The 17,294-nt window shown below is 38.4% G+C and overlaps 1 non-coding gene and 1 pseudogene across 1 annotated transcript; both read right to left on the bottom strand.

Annotated features, from left to right (window-relative positions):
* Window positions 1-7,000: 7,000 nt before the first annotated feature.
* On the bottom strand, window positions 7,001-7,084 carry Trnal-uaa (transfer RNA leucine (anticodon UAA)). Its single transcript has one exon. It is a non-coding gene; the product is annotated as a tRNA-Leu (tRNA).
* A 1,752-nt stretch (window positions 7,085-8,836) lies between these two features.
* LOC148723008 (uncharacterized) lies at window positions 8,837-16,940 on the bottom strand (annotated as a pseudogene).
* Window positions 16,941-17,294: the final 354 nt, after the last annotated feature.

Below are 17,294 nucleotides of genomic sequence, written 5' to 3' on the forward strand. Positions count from 1 at the left end.
GACTAAATCAAAATCGACGAGAAATCCCCATTGTGTGTCAGTTGAAGTCCCTCCGCCATCTCTTTACTTGAATTTTGATCGTGATACCTTACTCGGGAGTTATACAGGCTGTTTAGTTTTCTCTTGCCTCGTCCATCGTTTGATAATTAAGACAGTTCGCTCGGTCGAGTGGCCATCGCTCAATGCCGCTCGATTTAATCGAATTGCTTCTGGACTTTTCAAATTTACTGCATGAAACGACGACCGTTTTTTCCTCTTTCGGCTGATTAGCCCTGCCAGAAACACCAATTTTGTTACTCGGTCGCCGAATAAACTTTGAAACTATTGAACCATGTGCTTTCTTTATTCTCTCGTCTTCTTCTTGTTACAGTAAGGGCTTATGGGTAAATACACTAACGGGTGCTCATGGGTCACGGACCTCACAATTTGATCCGAGGAAAGATGGAAATTTAGATTTTGATCTTATTTTACTTAAACTTCGAAGTAAAATTGCATTAGGTTTGAGGTGACCCCCTAGCATCAGATCACTTTAAATAACATCGTCTTTTCCTTCTCTTTACAGCCATATAGAACACAAGGCTTTAAAAAATGTGTCAGCTTCAGGATTAAGTTGCTCTTACTACAACCCTCGGCGAATTAGTTTTCAGGAGGCTTTCGAGGATTTTAAAAGTAATGACTAAAAAACAGTATTTTGCCTTTTTTGCTCTCCAAGTCTGTTAAATATGATAGGTAGGCAGGTGTCCTAACAACGGTTATGGTCTTACCTCAATCAACTACGGTTTTGGCTTTTTTTTTTTTTACCGTGTTTTGGAGGTAATTTTTAATAGTGCCTTTTCGAGCTTTATGTGCTAACTAGACGAAAAACCTCGGTAAAATTTATTTCTCAATTAGCCCCCAAATCCCTTTCTAATGTCAGTTCATTGTTTATTTAATCAGATTTTGGTCTGACTAGTCTATTTACCTCGAAAAATGCGTTGGCGTTGTCTCATGAGTTCAAACTGGCGCCGTTTTCCTCACGTTCATGTGTTATTCGAAACGAATGGCGTCAGCCTTTTCTTTCTTGTCTATTTCCGAAGAATGCTTCTGCATTGCTAAATTAGTTTTAAGTCAAATCTTTAGACGAAACTTGCGCAATAATTTAATCAAACATGCTCTGATTCGTCAAATATGATACAGCAAACGGGCAAGTACTTAGTTATCATAATCCTGCTCTTTCTGCTTTCATTGTCGAATTAAACCTTTTCAACATTTACTTTAGCCTGAAAACTGCCAGGTTCGAGTCACGTAAACCATTCTTCCAGTCTCGCTTAACCATCCTTTCTAGATATCTCACAAAATTGCTGACATGCCCAGATGAACTGGTTGCAATTACGCCACCCTGAAGACCATGTGTATGGCTTTCAAAAAGACAAATACTTGTTTGATTAAAACGTGGTACCATTGACTTGTGTGGTGGAACAATCAATACTGCTGCAAATGACGGATGCACATGATGGTGTTGAGTAAGGTGGTCTTCAAGGTATCTCACAGTAAAGAAACCTAGATCTGAAACAATTTCAAGTTTCTTCACATTTATATCATTTTTTCCATGCTGAAGGACTTCTCTGACTTCCAAATTTGGTTGTTGAACAGATAAGTTGAAATAGTCATATAACTGATTCCCTTTTATCATGAGATCGGTATCGTTTACATAGGTATTGCGATGCTGAGGTCTTGTAATTGCTTGGGAATTTGAAGGGTTCCTTACAGAAAATGAAGTGCAGCAAGCACTGAAATTACGGTGCAGACATTACTGCCACTAGGTCTTCCACCTATGGAGGACTTGCAAATGTGTGAGGGCAGAATCCACTCAGTAACATCAAGATGTCTTACAACAGTGAAATTTATGCCAAGAGTAGTCTGAGGATCTGGTCTTGGTAATGGAGCTGATTAGTTGTCGCAAGTACTCTGAATGCTTTCGTTCAGGTTTGCTGTGTGCCACGAACAAGGACAATTCGAGCAGCTGACATTATCACTGACTGTACATATACCATTTTCACATAAATGACCTTTAACCTGTACATTGTTCTTCCTCTTGTGTTAACGAATAGGATGGTGACATCATCTACAGTGGGAAGGTGCCTTGTTGTGTGAAGGTGTGGGTTGGTTATAAGTTTGGATCTGGCTAAGATTGGAAGAGGTGAGTGTTTGGGTTGCTGAATTAAGGTTGGAAATTTCATTGTTCAGCTGTCTGATGACCCTATCAAACTCCTCCCTCTCAATTTCTCTTACCCCAGAGATTTCACCAAAAAAATATGTTGGCATTGCTGATGTCTCATTACTGTGATCATGTTGGGATTCAAATTCATGCATACTAGATGCGAGATAAAGAACGGCTTTTTTGCTGTCTCCCCAAGCTCTTTTACTTTTTTCTCCAGAAATCCGTTACAGAGTGAGCATGAAGTTGATCCTTCAAGGCAAACATCATGGAATGAGTGATGACAACCATGCAAGAGGGTCCAATTCTCATTTAGGCTGGAAATATTACATTGAGGTAAGTCATATTGTTTTGTTTGATCTGGCTTGATATCACAGTGATATCCTAGAGGTAAAAGAGCAGTCTTCATATTTTTGTTGGGAGACACTGTTGTCAGTGTGACACGAGTTGGGAAAGTCGTGTTGCATCTGTTGTTTGAGAAGAAGAGACTCTGTCCTGGAATCTGAGAGATTTTCTTAAACATGAAAGACAGTACTTGAGCACATCTTTCTTTTAATGAGCGTAGTTGGTTGTGTGAGAAAGAAAACTGCTTGGGTGTGGTGAGAAATGATTTGTAGGGGGACTGTTTATCTTTCGACTTGAAAATGGACTTTGCCTTTTTCCTGAGTTCATCTGCAGCATCAGAGCCTTTTGTCTGAGAACGAAGTATACTATGAGTGTTTTCCACAGGATATTCATCCAAAATAGCGATGTAATTCCTGACTAGGTGATATAGCTGTGGAGCATGTTTTTCCCAGTGATAGCACATATTCATCCAAAAAAGTGGTGTTTTGTTATGGTGCCGGCGTTGGAGGCAAGTGAACATTATCCAAATTCTGATCATTGCTCTTAAGTACTCCAAGAAATTGTTAAGTTTGAAAGAAATGCTATATATTAAAAACACTATAGGTATATTGCTGTCTAGTAAATTGAATGGGGTCCAATACTCTACGTCTTTGAACCTGGAGAACTTTGCCATTACAGTGTGCCATATAAGTGTCCTACCACCATAATCAATCTCGAGAATAAGACTAACTCTCCTGGGTTTGGGATTACCTGCCCATTTGCTTCTTGGGAAAATTATTATCTCATACGTAAGGAGGCAGCGTGGCCGAGTGGTTAGAGTGTCGGACTTGTAATCCGCTGCTCCCGGGATCGAGTCCCACCCTGACCACTGGATCTGTTTCACGGTAGCCCCGAGCTCAGATACTTGGCCACGCTTGTAAATAGGCAACTGGTTTGCCGCCGGCCGGTTGGGGTTGTAACAAATGGATTCATCACTGTGACCATAAAATAATGCAAGCATAAGAGCAGCAATCTCTCAAACCAAAAATACAGCTGAATGTAAAATGATATACTGTGGTCCTGACTGATAGTGTAGGTTACATACAGGTTTCACACCATCCAGTGTGATGCAGTAAATGGCTTGAACCCGGGGGTAACATGTGAAGGTGTAGTCTGATCGTCCGGGTGAGTGTAGTCCTGAGAAGGACTGTTGCCGGTGGTAGTGACTGACATTTCGAAAACCTGTGCGGAAGTCATCATCAGAGTCAAGTGAATGATTGTTGTCTGTTGTCAATTGTTCCGACTGCCAAGCCTCCTACATCGGTGAGACTGGCAGAAAACTCACAACAAGACTGACTGAACACAGACGGGCGACGAGGAAAGGTGATGTCAGCAATCACATTGCTAAACACCATCGACTTACCAACCACAACATTGACTGGGACTCTGCGCAAATCCTAACCTAAAGCACTGACTATTTTCAACGACTGACTCTGGAAAGCTTGTTTACTGACTTAGAACAGACTCCCCTAAACAGACGTCAAAAACTACCCGCTCCATACAAACGACTCATTCACGACATAAACATCACAAACGACCGAAAAAGAATGACCTAACTTTACCAACAGATCGAAACAGACCAATCACGACCGACTTACGTCACTTGAGTCTTACAGCCAATAACATCACGGCAAAACCAACCGATCATTTCACACGAACTGGAATAAGAACATTCTACGGACAACAATCATTCACTTGACTCTGATAATGACTCCCGCACAGGTTGTCGAAACGTCAGTCACTACCACCGACAACAGTCCTTCTCAGGACCACACTCACCCGGACGATCACACTACACCTTCACATCCAGTGTTATATATCGTGCTAGTACTGGGCGAGACATGATATCACTTGAAGAGCAATGACAAACTCTATCCAGTGGTGTACATTCTGACTTTCCATATTCCAAGTAAAATACATCTTACATGCAGTAAAAAAAAAAAAAAAAAACATCAAAACACTTCCTTGGTAGTTGTACAAAAGTAGATTTAACACTTACAACTAACTTCTATAGAAAACATCACAGATACCTCTAACAACACGATGACCCCTCCCTTACAGTGATGATAATCAAACGAATTCAATAACCACTTTGCTAATATTGGTCCAAAACTTGCCAGTCAGATAAATTGTGATAGTTGTAGCTATCAAAGATATCTTACCGTAACAGATAAACGGTTTAAGCTCCAACCCACCAATCCAACTAAAGTATTTTCACTTTTAAATAAACTAGACAAGTCAAAGGCAACGGGCCTTGACAAAATATCTGCTAGGTTTATCAGGGAATGTGCTGATCCTATTTGTGTGCCGATATGTGATATTTTCAGTCAATCTATTAGCCAAGGGACGTTCCCAGACGACTGGAAATATGCAAGGATTACCCCTCTTTATAAACAGGGTGATCGCGGTGATGCTAACAATTACCGCCCAATATCGGTAATTCCAATAATGGCGAAGGTGTTTGAAATGATAGTTTATGAACAGTTATATGCCTATTTGGAAGAGCACGATATTCTATGTCAAAACCAATCAGGGTTTCGTGCTAATCATTCAACTGTAACAGCTTTGTTGGAAGCGACAGATTCTTGGGCATATGATATTGATAACGAGAAAATCAATGGAGTCATTTTTCTAGATGTGAAAAAAGCTTTTGACACTGTTGATCATCAGATCCTTCTATCGAAACTAAACTATATGGTATACATGGAAAATCTTTCAGATGGTTTCAGTCATATTTGGAAAACCGAACACCAAAATGCTCTGTGAACGGATCTCTATCCAGTAGCTACTCGTTGACTTGCGTCGTCCCTCAAGGGACCATCCTCGGTCCATTATTTTTCTTATTGTATATCAACGATCTTGCAAATTGCTTATTAAATTGTAAACCGAGAATGTATGCCGATGACACGCACCTCGCATATGCGGGAAGCAATCTTAAGAACGTTCAGTTTGGTCTAAGTGAAGACCTAGAAAACGTCTTCAAATGGCTACAAGCGAACAAACTCACGTTGAACATGACTAAAACCGAATTCATGCTAATAGGGTCGAGGCAGAGACTTATTACTCTCACAGCCTCACCAACAATTAGAATGAACAATACTCAAGTGAGCGAGGCTACAGCTACAAAATCGCTTGGTGTAATAATAGACGATAAACTCGATTGGCATAGTCACATCGAAAAACTAACGAAAAAGATCGCCTCTGTTATCGGAGCCCTAAAGCGAATTAGGCACCTGATCCCAGCATCAACCTTACATCTCATCTACCAAGCTTTAGTAAAACCTCACTTTGATTCCTGTGACATTGTTTGGGGTAGCTGTGGGAAAACGCTACGAGACAAACTGCAGAAATTGCGGAATAAAGCAGCCTGTGTGTTGACATTCTCTAACTATGATGCTGATGCAACTGAGCTACTCGAGTTTTTAGGGTGGAAAAATCTTGCACGCCAGCAGGAAATCCATAAAGCCACCACGTTGTTTAGATGTCTGCACGCCTAGCTCCAAGGTATCTATATTCAAAGTTTACGTGACGTGACTCTGCTTATGACCTTAGGGACTCTGAAAATGAGCTTAATGTTACACTACCGCGCGCTAATTATTACAGAAAAAGCTTTAGCTACAATGGCGCCACATAATGGAACAGTTTAGTACGCGATATAAGGAACACAGAATCTCTGGGGTTATTTAAACGTAAGATCAATGATATTCTTTAAGTCTAACGCACGGCATTCACGGAAAACTGCTTTAGTGTTATAGTATGTAGTTTTAATTTTAAATATCTTAGCGTATGTGATATGTCTTTTTATAGGCTGATGAATTTATCGTGTTTAAATAAAAATTACACAAAAAGAAAAGTAAAACAAAAATAAAATGAATACATGTCCAGTTGTGCTATAAGTGAACTGAGCCACAGACTTTTGGTGTTCATCCTAAATTTCAAATCAAGACTTGCTTCACCTCGAACCCCTAAGATCTGATTGTGAATTCTCCCCCTCTAGCTGCTACGCATTCCCTTGTAAATTAGTTATATTGACGAGAAGTTGGTGTTACATCAAGAGAACCTCTACCTGATTAGTTTGAGTATTGTTACCTCCTGTTTACTGGATGATGTATGTATAAGGGGTATTTTACATCGCAAATGCCTCAATTTTCTTTTTCGTTTGTTTATTGTTCTCATTCTAATAGTGCTTATTGTAGTAAAATTTTGTGTGCGCTTTCTTTGTGTCATTATGTAGCATTATGTAACGTAGCATGTATATACTTTATTACACGACTCGACTCTCATTTTTTTTACGAAATTAAAAGTTAAAAAACATTTCCCAGCTGTAATGAAAATTTGCAAGATAGTCAAGTACAACGTTTCCTTCCTACTTGAAACGTAAATTATTGTTCAGAAATTAAAAAAAAAAAAAAAAAAAAATACCAGGAGTGGGGCTGGAACCCACGCGGATAATTCGTCCATTGGAACTTAAGTCCAACGCCTTAACCACTCGGCCATCCTGGTCTGGGTTAAACGCCAAATAAGGCAATGGTTAGGGATGACATTAAGCATTTTTTGTTACTGCCACACTTTGGTGATTTTTAACATTCGAAATAACTAGTGACCTTAACAGAAATAACAGACCTCCTCTACCAACTTCCTTTTATTGAACGTTCTGAGTGCCAAGAGGTACTTGTCAATGGCGACGTCTTGAAAAAGTCTAGCCACCTCACTTATCTTGGTAGCGCAGTTACGGACACCAACTCTGTCGATCTGGAAGTTGACCGGCGCACTCAAGCTGCCGCAAAAGCATTTGGCTCATTGCAGAAGCGCTTGTGGTCTCGTCATGACATCAAGCGAAAGACGAAAGTAAAAGGTCTACAACGCTGCCATCTTGCCGTCACTGCTTTACTCTGTTGAGTCAATGACCCTTTATGAACGCCACATCAAAAAGCTGTCCAGAGTTCAGATCCGTCATCTGCCCAAGATACAAGGGATACGATGGCAAGATCGTGTGCCTGACGTTGAACTCCTCAAAAGAGCGTAGACATCAAGCGTCCAAGCTCTCATCCTAGCGTCACAACTTCTGTATTGAACTTGTATTCAGACCTCAAAAGCTCGGGAAATTTTCGAAATTTATTTCTACACTCTTTCTTTCTTAAGAGCATGTGAATTCAAACTGAAATAAACAAATTACACTGGATACTTTTCAGGTACTGTGCCATAATGTTCTTGAGCTAATTGTACTTACAATTCTGTATTCATTTCCCTTTCTTGAACCTTGTGTTCCCGTTACGATTTTTTTCTATTTTTGTACTTAGCAGACTATTTACAATTTTCGAAACGCTTTTTCATTTTTATAGAGCAATTCCCGAGGGATATTACCTAACTTAAAATAATTTCGTGCAAAACAACTTCGCTGGGCTGGACTTGTACGGCGAGTGCCAAACTCAAAGCTGCCAAAGCCAGTATTCTATGGCAAGCTCAGTGAAGGGATGAAAAAGCAAGGTGGACAGACGCTACGCTTCAAGGACGTGCTGAAGCGGTCCATGAAAAATGCCAATGTCAAGTCTAACACCTGGGAACAGGATGCTTTGGACAGAAGTTTCTGGAGATCCACTGTTAAACAATTAGTGGAAAGCATTGAAGAGAAGCAGCAGCTGAAATACCAGTGTGCTCATGTAAGAAGACACTCCACTGCAACATCAGGTTATACATGTAGTCGCTGTAGCCGGATCTGCCGCTTACGAGTGGGTCTGGTAGCTCATCAGAGAGTCTGCCCCATCATCACCTGCGATAGACTGCCGACAACGACGACGATTGGTAAACCCGCGCCAGGCTCAGGTTTATTCATCCCTGAATGGACTATTTATTGTTGCCAAGTATGAACTACTGGTACCTTACCATTCAGAGAAAGAGTGAAACCGGAGTTTTCCTATCACTTGCTTTGGTTCTTTCAAATATTTCTAAGAAAGTTTCAATTGGCGCACGGCCGGCCACAATTAATCCCCTCACGCAAAGCAGCCGATTTCCTTCCGTGTTAATTAAGCCAATGTTTCTGATGTTTTTTACACAAAAAGTCAGTTTGGAGAACAGTGTCATTTTGGTAACTAGGATCAATATATTGAAAAGACTCTAATCACACTATCAAATATATTTTCCATTGATTAAATGAAATTGTTTATTTATTCATTGGCGTTTGTTTTTTTCTGTTTAACTATCATATACCATACCAAAGATATAAACTTTAAAACAGGTATTACAATCTTACGTTGCAGTTGAATTCAATGTCGTCAGACCTCGGGAATTAATGACTTATTTGTAAAAAAAGTTGGGACATTTTCAAAGTTTTATACTTTATCAAGATATTTTATAAAGTAAAAGATTCTCTCTTGCATATACACCCCGTACAAAGTTTGTTCAAATTTTGGAATGTCTACCTTCGGTACCCCCATGCACAGAACTCCGGTTTTGAGCTTATCCCCATACAAACTTAACCCTTGTAAGTATTATTGATCTCTTGGCTTTTCTATATGTAACTTAAAGTACAGCATGCTAAGTATGTTGATACAATCATCGTGCTACAATCCATTTAAGTCACTTCTATGAAATCAGTCTGGTCTTTGTAATGACTAAACAAATAGTTACTGATAACTGTTTCTCCTTTAGTTAATTTTATGGTTATAACGAAATCATTTCTAGGATTGGAAACGAGCAGAGTTGACTTATGCTCCCCTTCCTCTATTTCCTGCAGATTCTGCAGTGATATCTTCACGATTGCTGTCTTAACGTGATCAATTTTGGCGAATGCTGTTTGGGACTGCTCTTGAGCAAGCTTTGTGCTGTTTTCTCAGGTATGGGCCGGATTTGCATACACAAGTCCACAGTAGGGGGGAGGCATCTAGATCAAAATTTACATTAAAGGAAGAAATTTAATTACACCGTATGGGCAATACGTTAAACCAGTGACATTGACTAACATTAGCAACATAGTAGCTAATGAGCAAAAAAAAAAAAAGATAAAAAAAAAAATAATAAGCATAAAAAAAGTAATAATACGAAGAAGGAAAAGTAAAGACCAACAGAATTAGTCATGGCCTATTTGGTTTTCGCTTAAGCTTTTGTTTTCTACTACCGATGAGGTGTTTTTGGTTTCTTTGTTTGTTTGTTTTGCTCGTTTGTCTGTTAGCTTTGATATAAAATATGCAGTTTCAAAGGACGCTTTAAATACTTAAAAACAAGTCCAGCTGCCGTATTCCAGCTGCACGCTTGACTATTATCAATATATTTCTCTAAACGAAGAAGTGAATGTATCAAGATTTTTTCCTTAAATTAAACAGCGCTGGAGACGGAACAGGACGAAGCAAGTCTTCTTAAAAAACAAAACAAAACAAAACAAAACAAAACAAAACAAAAAACAAAAAGGAAAAAAAGAAAAGAAAAGAGAAAAAAACAACATTAAAAAAAAAAAAAAACTGTTGTCGGAATTTGTTAAGTGTAATACCTGTGGCGGTTTGTTCTTCTTCGTTCTCATGTCAACAGCCGCGTACAAGTAGTCATTGTTCCCGCCAGCCTGAGGTTTCTCGCTCTCTGCAGCCTTTCTCTTCTTGTCGAGCCCTGAATCAATTTGATATGCCGAACGTCCACTACAATCGACACCTGTAGCCTGGTTCACAGGCAACCCACTTGCTCCTTCCTGAGGGCGACCTGGAGATGTTTTGAGAGCACTTACTTTAGAACTGACCTTGCCTTTTCTTTCTTTATGAACAAAAGCGTAAACATTATCCCTGTTTTCATCTTTTTCGTTGCACAAGGCGGGTGGCTGCTCTATTCCTTCTTTACCATCAACCTTCATCGCTTTTTTTCGATCTTGTTCGTGAATTTCGGTACATCCCTCGCTTCCTGCTCTTGACTCTTCATTACTCTCGATTATGTCATCATACTCGCTCTCTTTTTTGCAGTCGCTGACTGTCTCGTAGGGGCCCAGCCCAGATTCTGATTGTGAAAGGGTTAAGTGCACAGTAAGCTGGGTGGAGCTCTGTGCTTGTTGGACATGCAAAGGATCGATCGATTGCAGTTCGGAACTCGGGGGCACCTCATAAGTGCAAGTAACCCGATCTTGAAGGTTATCTGAAGGTGATCTGACAGAAAATAAGTAACACACCGTTCATGATATGAATCACATGTGTACTTTAAAAGAAATAAGATGGATCGATTCGACTACCAGTCAAATTTTCAATTGAGAAAAGGTGATAATTGCTAGGCAGAAAGTGAGGTTTGAAAGGGAAAAAATATATTATCTAGACGTTAAAAAAGATTGTAATCATTATAAAGGTACCACTACCAGTATATGCATGGAAAATATCTTGCTTGTGTCATTCAATCCAAATCGGAGGTGTTTTGCCAACACTCAAAATGTTTCTCACGAAAAGTTAATTTTTGCGGAGAATTTATTTATAGAACCTTGTCTTTCCATGTTTAAAACCTGGATAAATAATATGTCACAAGTTTATTAAAAACTATCAACAGAGTACTAAAGATTAACGTATTCTACTATATATTACTTGCCGTGATGTCGTTTTCATGATAAAACAAATCATTATCGTCGTAGCCGTCGGGAAAAAAAGGAAGAAAATGCATGTTAATAGCAAGCGAAGATAAGGTATAACAGCCGTCGGATCTGAAGCCCCTTCCCCTTCCAAGTTCTAACAGGAAAGGGACAGGATCTCCATAGATAAAATTGGGAGTAGGGTGTTTGGCTCCTCCTTTTTATAATTTCTCACCACGGTTTTTAGCCAAATATCTTAAATGTTTATTCACATGTTTACCGTATTCGCTGAAATTGATTAAAAACCTGGAGATATAATAGAAGCTCGATCGGCTATCTGAGACACACGAACACAGAGAATCGACAAACTTAAGAAACGTTGGGAAACTCTTCTACACTCTAGGTGTTTGAAATAAGCGAATAGCATCAAAATACTATGAAATGAATATGTAATTATACGTATGCTGAAAAGGGAGATGTTGAAGGTGATACAATAATGAAAAATAATAAAAAAGAGGCAAAAAAGCAGAAAACTAAATAAGTAAAATAAAAAAAACCAACAAACAAACAAACAAAAGTTAAGAGGCAAATGATGCAAGTGACTTGCCTTGGTTTTTATGACCCTGGTGTCGCCGACAAAACAATATTCCGAATACGACTGCAATCGCTAAGATAAAAACGGTCAGTAGCACTATGACGATCGAGACTAAGTTTATTTTGCCAAATGAAAAATTTTGCCATGGAGATTTACGAACGGTATTCTCAAAGGAAGTCCCTGAAGAAGAAAAAGGAAAATGTTTATTTGATTAGTTTTCTACGAGGAGAGGGCTGATTGAATTGACAAAGGTTTTAGTGGACACTAAAACAAAAAATAAGGAATGTCAAACTCAAATGTCGGTTTTCACGACCTGTGTTTGGCAAGAGATTAGAAACAGTACATTATCTCCAGTGATCAATCTTTGGAACATTATAGATTCAAATTTTCTTTAAATGCATGTGTTACATTTCTACGCCGCCCTTCCCGAGATAATTTTGTCAAGATCTTAAGCTTTGTTATTCAATAGCGAAAATCGATCTCCTCTGTTTCCCTGGTCAACTCGTGGAAAAAGTTATTAGACTGAGCGTAAGGCACACCTCATAATGCCACTCTAAAGAGAAGTTGCCGATTTATAGCAAAGGTTTGGGGAAGTGTGAAGTTGTCATTCATGATAACTTTGCCTTGGTGTAACGTAAGGAAAATAATGCAAAAAAACGTACTGCTTTATGGTTAGATTTTATTCCCCATCAAAAATGATACATATAAAGTGAAGAAACAAAAGCAAAACTCTATGACAATCAAATAGAAAATTGCATGGATTAAGTTATGGATAAATACAGCTGGTAAAATGTAAGCAATTATTATACAGACACAGAAGAGACTAAGACGATTACATTGTACCTTGCGTTAGGAGTTTAAATGTGGGCCGGTTTTGCAGTGTAAAGATATTTGGTATTATTGGTATTAGATGAGGTTTTGACACCATTTCTTTGAAATGAGTGGTGGAGTTCCAGAGTTTTTCTCTGCTATTTCTTTTTCAATGGTGTTCCGAATTGCTTAGAACACTGTCAAGCAGTCATGTATGTAGACGACAGTGTGACATACCTAAGTCGGGTAAACGCTGCCAAGGATTCAACACCCTCTAAATGCCGATCTTGCCAATTTAGCACAATGGTTTAACAATAACTGTCCTACATTGAACACTCAAAAATCTGAGTTTTTATTGTTTGGTAACAATCGCAAATTGCAAACCTGACAAAGTATCAAGCTGGAAATAGTTATAGATGACGAAGAACTTGAAAATACAGATTCAATCAAATAGCTTGGTGTAGTCATCCACAAGAATATGACATGGCACGAGCACATCGAATCATTAATTACCAATATAAATCAAAGAATCGGCTTACTGCAACGAGTCAAACATATATTACCATCAGAAACACGAATCGCATTGTACAATTCCTTAGTAAGTCTACTTTTTGACTATGCCGATATCATCTGGGTATACAAGGATAACACTACTATCATGCAAGATTTTCAAATACTACAAAATAAAGCTGCAAAAGTTATGCTCGATTTGGCGAACTATGCCTCATCCACCGACGTTGTAAAATCTCTAAATTGGCCACAATGCTCCAAGGGCGCCTTGTATATAGATGCATTGCCACCTTTAAGTACATTCACGGCCTTGTGGACTATAGTTTTAATAAATTGAGAAATTCTGACCTCCAAATATATAATACAAGAAGAAAGAATGATTTCCGCCTTCCTCGTGTAAAAACGAATTACGGAAAACAGAGACATATATATGCGCAAAAGAATAGAATCTCTTAGACACTGACTTTTAAAGAAATCGTATCCTTTCTCATTTTGAAGCAAATAGTGAAAAATCATGAATGTAGTTAAGTTAACGTTGAGATTTTATCCTATCATGTTTACATACCTTGTGTATTACCTAGTTTTTATGTTTCTAATTTGTTATCTACTTACGATGAATTTCATCTTAGTTATTTTTATTTTAACAGGGCCTCACACAATACCACTCTCCAGGGATGTGAGCCCCCTTTATAAAGACTATAATTATAATTATAATTTGTGGCTCACGGGTCGAGCCTGACACAAACCAATGGAGAAAATCATTTGCACAAATCTTTACTTTCAGAATCACCCATGTACTTCACGGTCATATAACTCGAGTTATTTCACTTATATGCTACCAAAATAGAAATAAATAGAAACCTAATTGTTTCAAATGGAGTTTACTAACCAAAATGGTAATGAGGCATTCATTTTTGTGATAAAAGGAAGGAATGAATTAATGAATCGATTAGTGAACAAGTCAATCAAACAATTAATCAATCGATCAATCGATCAATCGATCGTTCAATACAGCTAATACAGAGGCATGTATACATTTATAATATAGACACACGACATAAAGATATTTATATGCAGTGCAGAAGTTGTTGCAAAACTTGATTGGGTGGAGCGTTTTGTCGCCCTCAGTGTTGATTCTTTGATACGTGTAGTAGTCGGTGTTGGTGGCTCATAAGTCGACCCTGACGCAAAGTGAGAAAATAAATTTAAGAAATCCTTCGTTTCAGAACCACCCAGAAACCTGTGAAATTCCTTGATTCATCTTAATAAAAAGGCCTAAAAAAATACCAACAAACAGAGCCCTATTTTTTTTTTCATTTTATCTTCTTTCATCTCGATATGAACTGTACGAATTGACTTTCCATAAAATATCGTTTTTACCAAGGTGGTATATCAAACCGTACTCGTTTTTTTGGGACTGTCTTTGCTTATCTGATAGCAGACCAGTCTCCGGTAACTATATGCTCTTCAGTTAGTCAAAGGTGGCAGACAACTGAGGGAAAAGGTAGAAGTATGTGCATTCAGAGCTACTGCACAATTTGGATTCGGATTCCAAAGGATTGAGAGAGTGTTCTTAGAGTTTGGTCATGAAGCTAAAACGGATTTTTAGATTTGCCTTCGAAGTACAATGTTTCAAATTGCAATGTAATAACCGTTTACGATTTCATCATTGAGTAGTCTTCTAACTTACTTCTACGCCATTCTTATATGATAAATATTCCTAAAAAGTGCGTACTTTTGATTGTCGCTGCATATTTCCACCGCTGCACTTAAAGTATTCAAAGTTACTTAAAGTACTCAAAGTTACTTAGAGTACTCAAAGTTACTTCAACCGATCAATTTCATTATTCGAAAGACTTTTTATTTATGCTGAAGACCAAGGAGAAGAAGGCTAAAAGAGTGTTACTGCTTGTACAAAAAAAGAAAATAATCTTCGAAAAATTTTGGTTTTGAACGCTTATGAAACCCAACGTGATTTTTAGAGAAAGGGCGATTTTCTCTCCTTTCTCTCCTTCTTTACGTTTATCAAACAGTGAAAGTAAAGAAAAAGAAAATAACAATAAGTAAGTCAGTCACGACGAAATACCTACTTCAAATTTCCTTTTTGTCTTTTTTTACTTTCGATCCGGAATCTAATGTTAAGCTAAGTGTTTTTATTCAAATAGTGAGATCACGCATTTTTGTTTCATTTGCTCTGTTCCTATTGCCATACACCCATCTGCTGTGACACATTGCACAGATCACAGATGTAACTTCCCAAAGGAGTCATCTAACGATTCTGCATGTGCTGCAATGAACAATTACGCGAGGCTAATCTGCCCATTTAGAATGAGGTATAGCATGTTCAAATTGTCATAGAGTTCTTTTTTATTTAGAAAGTAAACAGAATAGCTTATTAGCTAAACAGCCGTACTAGATAACGCCTGGCATATCATATGCTCTGCGCGTTTTCAATCGTCCTAATGTAAGCTTCATGGTTTTGTTTTTAACCAACCTTTTTCAACGATACATTCAATAGACCCCTTTCATATGTATCCTGATATTTTGAACTCCTCGAGGGGAACCTAACGACCAAAACTTGGGGGAATTGCGCATAAATGTACAAAAAGTACGGAGGCTTTGCTCGGTGACCTTGAAAACAAGAATTTTTATACTGTTGATAGGCTCAAGGAAGTTGCAGCAAAGATGGAAGGAGAAATTCATATGGAGAATCTGCAAAGAATTTAATTGGTGATTAAAATTCACAGTTACCACGAAGTCATCCAAATAGATCCTCTCCAGACGTTTCTAACTTCGAGGTTAACTGATCCAAATATGATCATTGTGATACTGGTAATCATAATCATGTTATTTTATAGTCATCTGTATTCACAGACATGGAGCTGAAGCATTTGATTAGATATTACTGTAGTATCGCGCGAACGTATTATTTGGAGGCTATTTCTCATGCTTTTCAAAACGAATTATCATCTTAAAGATATCGAAATTTGAAGTCGTTTCCAGAACACCGACATGTAAAATGGTCGAAAAATGGTCCCACCCCAAATGTTTTGTATAACGAATCGTCCTTTCAAGTGATGGGAAAGGGAAGTTTGTCATTTTTGTCATTGTGTGTGCAAAATAGCCTAGTGAAACATTCGAAATATTTTCTAAATTCCGCAAATCAAGACACCAACATTAAACGTCTATCGTTCTTTTTATGGTTTCCCTGTAGCGCAACAGTACAAGCTTATCAGTAAGTGATCGATAGACGAGGGATCTATTAAATATCAAATTTTCAACGAAAGTAAATCCTACCTTTTGAAAGCATCTCATGCCGATCTTCAGTTTTTGCAGTCCTCATTTTGGTTCTGAGTGAGGTGGCTGTTGTTTTTGTTGCTAGAAGTTGGCGGGTTGACGAAGGTTCTTTTGTTTTCTCCTTGAAAATATCGTCTAGCTGTGAAACAGTGGAACAATCTGGGAAGAAAATGTGAATACGAGTTACTTGCTTCAAAAATCAAAGTCCGCTTGCAACTTTTTTTCACACCATGATTTGTACTTCAATTGACAGAGATTGACATCATCATTGACTTACTGACTTGCTTTTCACAGATATATCCTGGATTGCCATCATAATTTTCTTTTTGACACGCTATGTTGTTATACTTTCCATTCTTTAGCATCTCCACGCAAAGTTCCCCTTTTTCATGATTGTTGGGTTCTCCTTCATTCCAACGCCATGCTCCGGGGGAAGTCTCGTTGACGCAGGCTATGCTCTTATTCAACCAGCACCACGTATGAGATCCGTTAACACTTTCCAGTCCAATAAACCAACGTTGGTTCTTTTCTCTCTCGGTCAAGTTCAAGACAAACTGCCATTCTTTTTTGGTTTCCATAGACACAAGTGAACCATTCTCTAGTTCGTCGCATCTTCTCATGGACTCCTTCCAGTGACCTTTGTTTTCATGAAAAGTATACTCGGAGCAGATCAAAACTCCTGCTCCATGAGAAGTCGAGAGATCAAGGAGACAGAATAAAAGTAAGGACAAATTATTCCTTTACTTACTTTAATCGAACTCATAAATTTTCAGAATAAGATCTTTACGTAAATAAATCAAGGTCAATCACCCGCCGGGGGGGGGGGGGGGGGGGAGGAGGGGTAGGCATAATTAGATTGTGCTTGGCAACTTTAGAGCAACTTTTAGCGTTTTGAGCAACTCTTGGTAGTACCAGCAACCTAGGGCAACTTTTACCTTCCTTGGCAACTTTTGAGCAACAAATTGATGTAAAAC

This window comes from Stylophora pistillata, chromosome 9, assembly GCF_964205215.1.
Source record: "Stylophora pistillata chromosome 9, jaStyPist1.2, whole genome shotgun sequence".
Lineage (NCBI taxonomy): Eukaryota > Metazoa > Cnidaria > Anthozoa > Scleractinia > Pocilloporidae > Stylophora > Stylophora pistillata.